Source organism: Rattus norvegicus, chromosome 3, assembly GCF_021556685.1.
Source record: "Rattus norvegicus strain SHRSP/BbbUtx chromosome 3, alternate assembly SHRSP_T2T, whole genome shotgun sequence".
Taxonomy (NCBI): Eukaryota; Metazoa; Chordata; class Mammalia; order Rodentia; family Muridae; genus Rattus; species Rattus norvegicus.
Genome location: NC_141536.1, coordinates 59909145 through 59923722, shown reverse-complemented (window position 1 = coordinate 59923722; position 14578 = coordinate 59909145). Strand labels below are relative to the sequence as shown.

General features: G+C 43.8%; 1 long non-coding RNA gene across 2 annotated transcripts; it reads left to right on the top strand.

Annotated features, from left to right (window-relative positions):
- Positions 1-1512: 1512 nt before the first annotated feature.
- On the top strand, positions 1513-14179 carry LOC147995534 (uncharacterized). 2 transcript variants are annotated; one of them, XR_015684433.1, is made up of 3 exons: positions 1513-1562; positions 2617-2913; positions 11652-14179. It is a non-coding gene; the product is annotated as an uncharacterized LOC147995534 (long non-coding RNA). The 2 variants fall into 2 exon arrangements; XR_015684434.1 differs by having other exon boundaries at positions 1535-1741; positions 2620-2913; positions 11652-13683.
- Positions 14180-14578: the final 399 nt, after the last annotated feature.

Sequence of the window (14578 nt, the reverse complement as noted above, 5' to 3'; positions counted from 1 at the left end):
TTTATTTATATTTTTAAAAGTAATCTTATAAAAATATCAAGAGAATCACAAATCTAAACTTTTATATGAAACAATCAGTCATTTTATTGTAAACCCTCAGGGTGCACATGTATTCATTAACATTTTTTATTAATTATATCAGGAAGCTAAGGGCAAAAATGGGAACAAGAAATTAATCATCACCTTGATCATCAGCCTAGCTTTTGCAAGAGAGGTACGTCATCTAGTACTGGACAGGGTGCCATTGTTCTTGTTCCCTGACCTTAAAACATCCCCAGCTAAACAATTAAGAGTGCACCTTTCTGAACTTCATACTGCTCCCTAAGATTTTCTACATGGAAGTCACACCGGGGCACACCCATCATGATTGTGCCAAATGGTGGGCCACATTCCTTGAGTTCTAAAGCCATTCGCTGTCCCTCTTGCTCAGGCCTTGACACCAGGTTATGTCATTTCTAGGACATATTTTTCCATTTGGAGTCAGAATTTCTGCACAGTCTACCACTTAACAATCGTTAACTTAAACATTATTCTCTATACATTCTTAGATTGGCTGCGTCAACAAATAGCCAAGTTCCCCAAATCTACTAAGTCTGCTAGTGTTCCTCCACACTCAAGTACAAAGCCGAAAACCTTCCACGTGTGTTTCTGCTTCCGCTCTATTCCAGCCATCACCATATTTTGCCAGAAATAGAATCACATTTTCCTCACAGCCTTTCCTCCCACAGCCTATAGTCAGGTCACACTTCCTCATTCCTACTGAATAGACCCTTCCTCGGGCCCTCTGCTTTACCACTCTGCACACCCCTGCTCCTCTTCCTAACACATCATTCGGAACACTCTCCACGCAAATCTAATTGTTGCAGACCTTAGCAATCTTTTCGAACCAAGATTAGCCAAGTATCTACAGTTATATCCGTCTAGCTTAACACCCAAGTATTTTCAAATACTTCCATTCATTATGTTTTGTCTTCCTTGCAGAGAGAGCTTTCTCACATTTCTGCTGCAGTGCCAGATTTTTACAAGAACACCTTTCAAATCCAAGATACTGGGAATGTAGGTCAGTGGTCGGGTGCTTGTCTAGCTCGTGCAAGGCCGTGCATTCAAATCTCCAGCCCCACAGACAGAAATAAAAACAATACTACCTGACGGTGACCATTTCAAGTATAGTATATAATGCTCTACACTATGCCGGTAAGGGGAGCCTATGACTCATTTTTCTATTCTGTCACTCATCAGACATTTTGATGCTATCTCCCTCTGCCAGGTACTGCCCCAGGTAACACATATAGAGAGATGTAACCCTTGCCTTCAGAGCGTTCGTGGGAACATCAGGCAAGTGCACTGCTGTGAGAAATGAATGTCCAGGAGTTCTCGAGACAACCCAAAGAGAACCTTGACATACTAACAGAATGTTAGCACCCGTGTGGGTTTTGCAATCCAGTGATTACCAGGAACCACTAAGTTGTGAGTAAGAAACCATTATAAGTAAGAAAGCTACCCAGCCAGGGAGATCTGGGAGAGAGATTGCAGTGGACTGATGCTTCTTCACGAGACGGCTGGTAGGTCTAATGACTAGTGTGGTCTAGCCTTTTGAGAAACTTGGCTGGGAAAGGGCAGATGGCAGCTGACAGGAGAGGACAAGAGAGATGAGGTGCTGAGGAGCTTTATGCATAACGAGGACTCTTAAACTTCTTTACATGATGGAGGAACGTGGCCAAGTATGTATGAAAGGTTAAAGGTGAGTCCAGGGAGAGGGTGTTTGATAAAGCTAGATAGTTGAGCCGGGCTGTGGTGGCACACGGCCTCAATCTCAGGAGGCAGAGGCAGGCAGATCTCTGAGTTCCAGGCCACCCTGGTCTACAGAGTGAGCTCCGAGACAGGCAGCGATACAGAGAGAAATCCTGTCCCCCTAAGGAGGGGGAGGTAAAAGTAACCCCAGACAGACGATGACTTTGTGATCACAGGAAGAGAGAGAGAAACAGAAGAAAAATAAGACAGGAAGTTGGGGGTTGGAGAGATGGCTCAATGGTTAAGAGCACTGACTGCTCTTCCAGAGGTCCTAAGTTCAATTCCCAGCAACCACATGTAATGAGATCTGGTGCCCTCTTCTGGTGTGTCTGAAGACAGTGACTGTGTACTAACATATATAAAATAGATAAGTCTTTTAAAAAAAAGTTGTAGGTGGTGGGAGAGTTATTAGTAAGAGCATTATTAAATTAAACATATTTATTTCAAAATACATCAACAATTTGAATTTCTCGATTATAATATGTATTTGTATCCATGTAATTATGCATCACATAAACATATGTTTATATATATATTTATTATATATAGGGATGTGGGGGAAGGCCCGAAGAACGAAGTGTTCAGAACCGGAATAGAGAGAAGTAAAGGACTAGTTAATTTGAGGGGGAAAAAAAGGAAAAGAAGAAAGCAAGAGAAAGCTCATTTGAAAAGGCTGGCGAACAAGATGGAGCCCGTACCCAACACTTTATGGATGACTAGGAACCTGAGACTTGATAGCCCAGGAACCTAGGGTGAAAAGGAAGTTAATGATACAATGAATCTAACAATATTATGCTATACTCATCAGTATCTTGTTCAACCAAGCAGACCGGAGCAGATGCAGAGAGCCACAGCCAGACGTTAGAGAGAGTGAGGACACTGAGCCCTACGTGGGATGTCTCCATCAAATCCCTCCCTCCGGTCTGAGCTCCGGAGCCCTGAGGAAGAGGAGGCAGAGAGAATCTAAGAACCAGAGGGATGGAGAACACCAGGAGAACAAGACATGAGCCAAGCACACAGGCGCTGGCAGGGACTGGGCAGCCGCACGGCCTGCACAGCTCCGTGCCAGGTGCTCTGGGCATACGCTATGGCTTCCAGTCTAGTGTTTTATGGGATTCCTGAGTGAGTAAATGACTGGGTCTCTGATTCTTTCGAATCTTCTTGGGCTCTTTTCCTTCTGTTGGGTTGTCTTGTTCAATTTCAATGTGACAGTTTTGATTTATTATATTTTATTTTGTTATACTTCTAAAAATGGGTAAATGAATGAAAGGAAGGAAGGAAGAAGGAAGGAAGGAAGGAAGGAAGGAAGGAAGAAAGGAAGGAAGGAAGGAAGAAATTAAGAAAGAAAACCTAATTAGTATGATAAAGGTTAAGTTAACAACTGGGCTGTCACTGATGCCTGCCAGGAGAGGAAAAATCCAATAGAATTTTCTCCAATAGAATGACACCGGATATATGAACTACTCCAGGGCAGGCCTCATGTCCAGGAGAAGGTGACCAACATATAAAGGACTGCATAGGGTGCGTGTGTGTGTGTGTGTGTGTGTGTGTGTGTGTGTGTGTGTGTGCACGTGCGCGCCATGGTTTAAGTTGGGTGGGTAAGGAGAGGAAGAGGATCTGAAAGGACTTAGGAAGGGGAGGAATATGATCAAAATATACCTGAAACTTAAAACTGCTTTAAGTAATAAAAATATAATTAAAAAAGAAAAAGGCCGGCAAGGTGACGAGACGGTTTAGGACCCTGGCTGCTCTTGAAGAGGACCTGGTTTAGTTCCTAGAACCCACATGGCAGCTCACGTCACCTGTAACTCTTGTTCCAAAGAATGCAACTCTCTCTTCTGACTTCCATGGGCACCAGACATAAGGACATACAGGCAAAACACTCACACACATAATATGAAAGTGAATAAATCTTTTTATATAATTTAAAGAAAATTCAATGTGGGCTGCCACGTGAGACCCTTTTTTTTAAAAAAAAGTGTAAGTGCACGCTTTAGCACAGTCATCGATTGCTATAGATGGTAGCACTTTGTCCCTCATAAACACCCACCATTATCTACAAGGTAGATTGTCATCATTGCTCCCCTATAGGCACAAGCAAAAGACTGGCTGTGCTAACACAGCAGGACAAGATTCATCCTGACTGAGGATACAGGGAACTTCAAACCCTCCCACACACACTTCAGTCCTTAAGCCCCAACTACCAAGAAGCAAATTTAAGCTGATTTAAAAAAAAAAAAACTAAAGAGAGAAGCGAATTAAGAGCACAAAACAAAGGAAAAGCACACTTTTTTATAGAAGTTAATTCACAGAGATGTCAGCCTGGACATGCTTGCCCTGGAAGGTAGCGCCTTTAAGGCTGGCATACACAGAGGGGAGCAAATGCCAGTCACCTATCTAACAATTAATCATAGACAAGATCATCTGGCTGCCCGATAAAATGCACATATAATCCGGGTAATTACAGTAGCTTGGCTTGGCCCGAGCACAGCAGAACAAAGCCCGAGATGCTTGGAGCTTAGAGTGGGCAGAATGCAGGAAGCCCTAAGGATGGGTAGAGGATTGCAAGATGATCTGTGAAGGATTTACAATTAAGCAAGGGAGGTGGCAGTCACCTGGAGAAGTTGCAAAATCAGCCCACCTTTGTTTTATCTTTCACAAACTGGCCTAGGCCCAGCCTTTAATTAAATTGTAGCACAAAATATTCTGGGTTCAACAGCCAGGTCAAGCTATCTGAGTGAGGCCTGGGACAGCCAATGCTAACTTCTCGCTTTTCCCTTTAACCTGTTACCGTCATTACACTTCATTGTTAAGTACTCTCCCACTCCCACCAAAACTGCCTCACACCTGTCTTTGCCAAATATATTATATTATATATATGTGTGTGTGTATATATATATTTATATACTATATATTTATAAACTATATATGTGTGTATATACATATATATGTGTGTGTATGTATATATGTGTGTATATATATGTATGTATGTATATATATATAGTAATGAAACCTCAAAGTTACACACATTTGTACAAGAAAATTATTGATCCACTAGGCAATGGTGCTTTTAATCCCAGCAAAGGCAGGCAGATCTCTGAGTTCAAGGCCAGCCTGATCTACCTGACAAGGTAGGCTACACAGAGAAACTGTCTCAAAAAAAAAAAAAACAAGGGGGGGGTGCGGGGAGATAAGTGTTCCATTTAATAGCAAGTCGCAAAGCCTGTGTGTGTTCATGTCTGGCTACATCCTGCTCTTACTGTCCCTGTTTTTTCAAGCACAAAAATGTGACCAAAGAGCATATCAGGAACAGCCTGTGCAGGTGTAGGGGAAAGACTCCTCGCTCGCTTCCACCAAGTAGGTGAAGAATCACTTGTGGGCACCCTGTTGCCTACACTTAGCTCTCGTGAGCACAGGCCTGTTTGTGGTGGACACTGCTTATACCAGAACTCCTAAGTGTTGGTCAAGGGCTTGCCTGTTGTTATCCAATGATGCATGTCCAACTCTCAAAGCCTTTTTGTTGTTGGTTTTTTTTTTTAATCATAAAAATATAAGTAATCTACCTAGGAAGCGCAAAGCCCTGGGTTCGGTCCCCAGCTCAAAAAAAAAAAAAAAAAATATATATATATATATATATATATATATATATATATATATATATATGTAATCCAGCCTGTACTTCACATAGTGACACTAAGAATCCAACCACATAGATATCGGATGGCACAATTCTTTACCAAGATGCTGATCATAATACCAAATTCTAATATAAATTTAAAATGAAGCGATAAAGCAAATGTTCTTATTAATAATAAGCTATCAAAGTCTGTTCTCATACGGCCTCACTGAAGCATCTTCAAAGCCTGTACACCAAGATCTTAGCATTCAGAAGCTGTCTGACAGCCGTGTGCTGTAATCCTGGGACTCAAGAGGCTGAAGCAGAAGGATCTCACGTTCAAAACCAGGCTGGGTTATACACGAAGACCCTGTTTCAGATCAAGCAAGCAAAGGACCACTGATCTGGTACAATGCCAGGTTCAGCAACAAGCAGGAAGAGAGAGACAAGAGGAAAGGGTACTTTAAAAAGAAAAAAAATAGAAGAAAAGAAGCAAACAGAACAAAGATAGGAAAAGAAAGCACAAGGGAACTTGGGAGGCCTGGGAAAGGAGGGAGCTCCTACTGGCTGCCTTGTCTTCCAGCCTCTCTTTTTTAATTCCAGAAGGGATTAGGGATTTGGTATCATCAACAATCATGTTTTGTTTTCTTTAAAGATACCACCCTAAGCCAGTACTGAGCATTTTCAAGCTGAGAGTAATTCAATCAGAGACTGTTTCTCCAAACTGTAGCTTTATGTTTAATTAATCAATAAGTTACTTTCTCAGGGCTGGAAAGATGGCTCAGTAGTTGGGAGCACTTCCTGAGCTTGTGAAGGACCTGGGTTCCGTTCCCAGCACTCACATGGCAGCTCACAACCATCTGTAACTCCACTTTCAGGGAATCTGATGCCCAATTCTGTCCTCCAAGGGTACTAGGGACATCTGTGATGCACAGATATATGTGCAGGCAAAACATTCATACACATAAAAATTAGTAGTAGTACTAATCAGTAGCATTAATTTTAGTCAAAGCCCATGATCTTACTGTTTTCATAACAAAATCGGCTTAGAATAGAACCTTTTGGTACTTTCTCTTGTTCACAGTGCTTGACTCTCTCACTAGGCAGTGTTCCCTCAGACACAGAGGGCTTAAACAGAGGATCTAAGTCAGTTTCCAGCCTCCACAACCACCTGGAGCTCCAACTCCAGGAGATCTGATGACTTCTTTGGCCTCTGAAGGAACCAGGCGTAGACGTAGTACACAAGCATGCATGCAGGTAAAACACCCATGTACAGAAGCAGCCAAATATAAAAAATATAAAAAAGATTTAAGTTTTATCTCCAGCAAAGAAGAGGGATGGGGAAAGCAAGAACGGAACTGGGGGTGGGGTTGGGGGAGAAGACCCAGAAATATGGTGCTAGAAATTGAAAAGTTAGCTTTTAAATTTTTATTATTTTCCGCAAATTTACTATTGCATATTGGTCGTGGATACTACATTAGACAGCATAGTTCTAGACGATTCTTTTGGGAGGTTGGATAAGGTGCCACAAACAGTATTCTGACTCTAACCAGAGAAACTTATCCAAGGAGTAATTATGTCTCCAGAATTCCCAGCTTACTGTAGTGGTGTTACTTACCAAGACAAAGGTGGCTGTTATGAACAAAACAGGAAACTTATACCACTTCGGTGGAAACTACTTCCAGAGAAGGAGGCAACAGATCCATGAATTCTTGTCTAGCACAGGCTTGAGTCTATCCCTCAAACTGATCCAAGTAAATCCAGCTCAATATTTTTCTTTTTCACTTTTGTTTGTTTTGTCTGAGATGGTGTCTCTCTACAGGGTCCTGGCTACCCTAAAACTTCCTATGTAGAGGAGGCTGACCTTGAACTCACAGAGATCTGCCTCCCTAGGGCTGAGATTAAAGGCTTGTGCCACCAAGCCTAGCCTCCAATTTAATGGGGTTTTTTTGTTTGTTTGTTTTTGTTTTTGTTTTGGTTTTTTTTATGGTTTCCCAAATATGTGCTCACTGGGAGAGTTTTATGTTTCCATGCCAACTCCTTATATGGAATACTTCCCGAAATCTCCCAAGATCCTGACCTCTGAGACCATTTTTTTTTTTTTTAACTAATGGAATCAGGAGACTATTGTCCATTGTTCTTTTGCAAGGCCCCTGGGAGCCTTCCAAGAAGTAACTCGCCTATTATCAGAAAAGAGAACTAAACAGTATCTAAGGGTTCTTTGTTGAAAAATTGCCTTTTGACAAGTAGGGTTTATCTAAAGGGTCATTGTTGAAATATCTCTCCGAGATTGTGTTTATTCTGATTGTGTGCTGGTAAGTTCCTTCTCAAAAATAGAAATGGGGTAAGAAGCTTATGAGATGAGGACCCAGTCATTGCCCTCTCGTATTTTGAAATAGTTTTGACTGACACAGCTCCAGCTTCCTGCTCCTTCTACCCCAGATGCAGTGAACTCATGTAGTGAAGAGGCCACCGTTTGCAGAACAGATAGTCCGGAAGGCCCCTGGGCAGCTTCCCTGAGTGCACACCTGCTGACACATGGACAGAAGATGACTCACCAAAAGGGATAAGACTTGTACATACATATTTCCTCGGTTATGAATACTGGGGGGCCTAGAAAAGAAGCCAGAGGCTGGGATGCCTGAAGAAAGGTCTAAGGAAGCCAAGGCAAAGAAACTCCGAGGGACTCAACTCTTCACAAGAGCGTTGAGCTTCCTGGATTCTCAGGAAAGTCTTTGGGAAACTGGGGACTGCATAAAAGACAGAATTACTTTTAGACACTAACAGGTGCTGGGATGAATAAAATTAGGCAAAGAATTGTTTCATTATCTGGAGCCCAGATAAAGGAGCACACATCCAGATCTCACCTCAGGCTCTGCTAAATGGAACCAAGCAAGCCCTGTTGCCTTCACTAATTGGAACTAATTGGCTTTTTTTTTTTTTTTTGCCAATCTCCTCACTTCCCCCAAACCTATGTAGACTTCTGGGGCCTACGTTTCCATTACTGTACTAGACCAACAGTTGTACATACTTAGTTTCCATCTTTTATAGTCTCCTTGCTTTGAAACAGAGAGACTACGGGATCTACCACTGACTAGAATTCCCAACTCTGAACTCACTTTTAAAAACTGATTTATTAATTCATTTATTTTACATGCACTGGTGTTTTGCCTGCATGTCTATGTGAAGGTGTTAGATCCCCTGGAACTGGAGTTGCAGACAGTTGTGAGCTGCCGTGTAGGTGCTTGGAATTGAACCCAGGTCCTCCGGAAGAGCAGCCAGTGCTCCTATCCTCTGAGGCTTCTCTCCCGTCCACCTGATTTCATTTTGTATGCCCTGAGGTTCCTACTTCACAACAGCAGCCAGGCCCCTATGTATTCATGTTTCCTTCTCTTTCCCTAACCAAGTTATAGACGCTGAGGACTCAAGAGTCTGTGCTGTGACTCTCTAGGCCTAAACCTCAGAACAGCTCCATCCTCTACTCTGTTGAACTTGGCTTCCCCTCAGGTAATATTTACTTAGTGACCACAGCATCCAAGCCAGCCCCAGGGAGAGCCTCAAACTCGACTGTAGCTGAGGTGCTCATCTCTGCCCCTGACAGGAAGACCTGGGGGACCTGTGTCAGTGTAGCTAACTCAGTCCTATTAGCCCATTTATCTGTCTTCCTTTCTGGATAGCTGACTAGGCCTCCCATTTTCTGGTAGTGTCTAGAAATCCTCTTCTGAGGCCCAGCTTAAAGCAGAGTACTAGGTTATATGGGAGGGTTGGGACTATCCCTGTGTGTGTGTGTGTGTGTGTGCGCGCGCGCGCGCGCGCGCGCGTGCGTGCGTGCTAGACAAAGACGGCCAAAGTCTTGAAATTCTCAGCTGACTTTGGGCCTGGCTTGGGATGTGAGAAAGGATTCTGGAGTGAAGGAAAGGAGATTATAACTACAAGTGACCTACTCTTAAACCAGCTGTGTTGGCACATACATGTAACCCCGGAACTGGGGAGGTAAAGCAGGAGAATCAGAACTTCAAGATCATCTTTTGCTCTATGTGGAGTTCAAGGCCCAGTCTTTAAAAAAGACAAAAAATTGAAAAAAAGAAAAAAAGAGAAAATGCAAGGAGAAAAAAAATATCAAAACGATCTGGCCTATCATTTTCATTTCTGACCTTGCCTTTCTCTGGACCGCCTTTTTCCCCTGTTGCTACCACTAGACAGGGTCACACCATTTTGCCACTGTTAGGCTGGCCCACACCATTTTGCAAAGCTCCTCCATTTTGGTTAAACAATGACAGTCTCTTAGACAAAAGTAATTTGGTTCCCAGAATTGAAGTAAGTTGATGTTTAGATTCTTGCCCTCCCTCGTCCTATTAACCCCCAGTAATGGCCAAGCACAAGAGATGACTGCTGACCACCTGACTTCCCTTAACTGACTCACTGTCCACCCCTGACAATGGCCAGCCAAGAAAGGAAAACCGTCATTGTCCCTGTCCCCTTTCTCTGGCCCCTTTCTACTCCAACCCGAAAGCAGTCTGAGGACTCTGAATCTCTACCAGAGACTCTGTAGGTCTTTATCCCAAAGGGAGGCCGTACAGTTGTGGAGTTGCCCACCCCTTTCCACGCTGTCTTTCCTCCTCTGCGCTCTTACACTGCCATCTCCACCCTCACCTACTTCCTGGATTCTCGGTGAGTCTCGTTAGCTTCCGACCTCCCTCCCCGCATTCGTTCTGATATCTCATTCTGATCCCTTTGCAATTTTGCCCTCTGAGCAACCTTTAAAACGTGTTACTCCCTGGAAATGACTGAGATCTTGAAAGGTACCCACAGAGCCACACACAAAGGCTTTCCCGAATCTCCTGCATCCCCTGCATCCCCTGCATCATTTCCTGCAGCTCCTCGTGGGCCACCCACAGGAATGCTACCTCTAGTGGGCTTCCCATGGCTCTTTGCCCCAACCCTAGCCCTGTTTCCCTTACCCTCTGTCCAGTGCCCAGCTTCACTATGACTTCCCTAATGCCCTGGTAGCTGTTAGATGTTTCCCTAGCTTCTCCTCACAGTGCTTATTAATGACATAATTGCATAATTCACTGTTGGTTTCTGCAGTTAAACTTGTGAATCTGGGGCCTCTGGTTGTCGTGTTTACTGCCGGATTCCCAGCATCTATGCCAGGCAAGCACAAAATAGGACGCTTTTAATATCGTGGCCACATTCACATTGTGAAGACACACATGGTATTGGCACTTCCTTGACACAAAGGTTCTAAAGCAGACAGAACTTTTCTGTGTTGTTTTTTTTTTTTTTTTTAATCTGTCGGTCTGTGGGTTTGTATCGGTTTTGCTTTTCGTGTTTATTTGTTGGTCTATGGAGGAGAGGAAGCCGTACATGCGGTGTCGTGAATGGGTGTACGTGGGGATCAGAGGACAACACGTGGACAGCTCCTTCTCGTCACACGGCTTCCAAAACTGTATCATGAGAAAGCACCCTTACCCATGGAGCCATTTTGCCAGTCCTGGTTGGGTGTGTTAGTTTGTTTTGTTTTTGTTGTTATTGTGTTGTTTTGGTTCTTTGATTGACTGTAACAAGGTCTCACTCTGCCTGGACTGGAACTCATTATGTAGACCAGGCTGGGCTCAAATTTGAAGCAAATCTCCCGCCTCAGCCTATCTAGTGCTGAGAATATAGGCAAGCAGCACCACAACTGGCTGTTTTCACATTTTATTTCCAAAGATGAGCATAAACACTCATGTAGACCAGCCAAAGGCACTCGAAGCCACAGGAGTGTCCTCAGGTATGTCCCGTCCTTCATTTCCTGTGTACAGGAAGCCACAAGAGTCTTAGAGTGCCAGGACAAACGGAATGTGTCTGCTGAAGTAAATTTGGCAAGGCCCTAACTGCAAGCCACTTTCTTTCTCAAGCCTGTCTTTCCCGGTCAGAGCTCCGCTCTCCAGAAGCGATGACTGCCTGGTTAGCAGCTGTGTTCTCTGGCTCTTTTCCTTGTAATCATCTTGGTGACCATCTGCTGAACCCACCACCCAATCTTCCCCTCTCTCTCCAATCACCTTTGTATCTTCAGTGTCCGGCACAGTGTTCGGTGTTTACTAAGAAACGTTGGCTTGTTTTTTCAGGGCACAGAACCAGAGTGAGTGGGGTGAAGTCTTAAGGGGCTTAGTGTGTTCATCGCTCAACTCCATCACAGTCCTCCTTGTTTCCAACAAGACTTGCAAAGAACCAACACAGCCTATGTCTTTGCCCTTTCTAGGAGACATTTTCAGGAGGACCGACACAGAGGGAAAAATAAAGAAGATTATAAAAGTGATTTAAGAAACGGAAAACCACCAAGAAATTCGTTACACGGGATGGTGTGTCTGCACGCACCCGCGTTGACAGCCTCAGGCTCTTCCTCAAACCATATGAATTTAAGGTTCTAGAGGCATCTGGCCAAGAGGATCTGAAACTGACAGCTGGAGAGATAAATGACAAAAGAAAGAAAGACAGGATTCTGGTGACGTTCATGTGCATTTTGTTTATTTTGTTGATGTTGCTGTTTTTGGGTTTTTGGTTTTTTGTTTTTTGTTTTTTGTTTTTTTGTTTTGTTTTTTGTTTTTTGGGGGGTTTTTTGCTTGTTTGTTTTTTTTGTCGGCTACCCAGAAGGACGGCCCTGTTCATTGGATGTGCTGTAGTAGAAATTATCTTGCTACTGTATATTTCTCTGAAAATATGGTCCCCAAGAACAAGTGTATAGACCTGGACATTGCTGGCCTGTCGAGACAAGTGGGCAGATAAGAACTATAAGCAGTAAGACGCTGCGTGTGGGATCTCTAGAAAACTTCTCGCAGCAAATTCCTTTCTCCTTGACACTCAACCAGTCCCTGTGGAGCCATCTACAGATGTGGGCAGGCCGCAGTCAGGCCATGACACAAGCAAGAAGCTAGGCTGCTGCCATTACAAATGACAGATCCATGTAGAGAAGCAAAATTGTGGGGGGAAACCGCTTTTTTAAAAGATTTCATTTTGTATTTATTTTCTATATCTGAGTATACAGTCGCTGTCTTCAGACACACCAGAAGAGGGCATCGGATCCCATTGCAGATGGTTGTGAGCCACCATGTGGTTGCTGGGAATTGAACTCAGGACCCCTGGAAGAGCAGCCAGTGCTCTTAACCTCTGAACCATCTCTCCAGCCCAAGTCATTTTTTTAAATGACTGAACCCTTTAGACTTCAACCTTTTTCTTACTGTAAAACTAAAAGACTTATGGGGCCTCTAGTGGTAAGTGTTCAAGCCAAACTACCAGTATCAGAAGGGAGAGACAGTTTTAAGATGGGATTCTTCCTATCATAATAGATTCACGAGCATCCAGCATGCATGTGGCTGGTCATTTTTGCATAATTGTTGTGTGTTTAGCATGCAGCAAAGCCAGGTTGGTCTCTCCTTGGAAAGGCCAGCCACATAGGCTTTGCTTGGAGTCACAGACAGTTGTGCCTCAGAAGGTCAACTCTGGTCTCAAATCCTGAGCAATTTCCTGGTCAAATGCAGAAAGAGGAAAATGTTAATGAATTCAGTTGATTTTGGTTGACTTCTAATTTTACACAGTGACATAGGACCAGGTCTGGAAAGATGAGGTTTCCCCACTCCTCCTGCAGAGAGTGCAATCTGAGAAATACTCTGCAGCCAGTCAACTCCTAGAGTCACTTTGGGGCTGTGACAAGCCATAGTGGGGGGTGGGGGTGGGTTCCTCAGCTCCCCCACTTCCGGTTACAAAGTTAGGCTACATTGGTAGTCCTCTGGCTCCCCCTCCCACCCTCCCTCTCCCCCACCTCCTTCTCCCTCCTCCCTCTCCTCTCTCTCTCTCTCTCCCTCCCCCATTTCCCCGTTCTCCCAGTCTTTGGCTTACTTGAGTTAGAAACCACACAAAGCAAGGTCTTCATACTGACTCGGTGCGGAATATCTGCTAAGCCTTTTAAAGTCTGCACTTGCTTCATCCTTCCACACTCTTTCCCCTGACGGAACGTCCAACCTATGGACACTGTGTCATACCCCAAAACCTCTCAACCTCGTTACCAAAAAGAAAAACCCTAATGCTCTTGTACCATGCTGCGTTCGTAGCTGTCCTGAGCCGATCACAGTCTGCTTTCACACAAGAAGGCAGTCGTTGACCCTAACAAGTTTTCTATGTCACCTCCTGCCTCCGGGTTGTGCTGAGAGCCTTCCAGTGACATCGGACGGACCTCGATCTTATGTCTCACTACTTTCTGTACACCATCAGTTAGGTCTAATTCGGTGCTTATTCACACTCTGGCTTGATGTGTACTTCTTTTGCAATACCTCATATGTGGCAATTGGCACTTTCATCGGGAGCCAAGATGCCTGACTGCCCTTTCGTAATGGGAGCAGTACATGACAGCAGTGCCTAGCTCAGCTATTTACACCATTACTACTTTCTGAATTTTTGCTGGTAATTTGTTGTTAAATTCAAATGTTAAAAATCATAATTTGAGGTATTTGTGGAGGGTTAGGGTGTGTGTGTGTGTATGTGTGTGTGTGTGTGTGTGTGTGTGTGCGTTCATTCAGAGGGATATCCCACTGGGAGGCATATATAGTCGAATTAGCGTGTTTTCATATTCCTGACATTCAAAGTAGGAAAACAACTGGCTGGAACCAACCAGAATGGATAGCCTCCTGCTGCACCACAATCTAATGCTAGGATGCTAAGCGACGGTAGGTAGCTGTGGGCTCACTAGCCCATGGGAAGCTGGTTCGCCATGTTAAAAGCCAAGTAGCCTGTATTCTATATACTTCTGACTCCAACAGAAATGTCTATGACTGCCCAGCTGAGGTCCTCTTCTCCCACCTCCTACTTCTACCCAGCCTCAGTCTGTGTCTACACGACCTGCATAATAACACATGATTGCCCTAGGGTTCTGGAAGTCCCAGTCAATAAGCATCAATACCAAATATGAGGTCCGGCAGTTCAGAAACAATGTGACTATACCTAAAAGAAAAAAATTTCAATCAGAATGTATACTATAAACTTGTAGTGTAAACAGACCTAAAAAGAACCCACGATGGGGGAGCCAGCCACAGGGCGAGTGGGTCCTGATCAGTTAGTAATTACAGATGAAGTAAAACATCCTTAATTAAATACATTAATTAGATAAAATTTAATTGCGCTAGAATTCTTAATAAT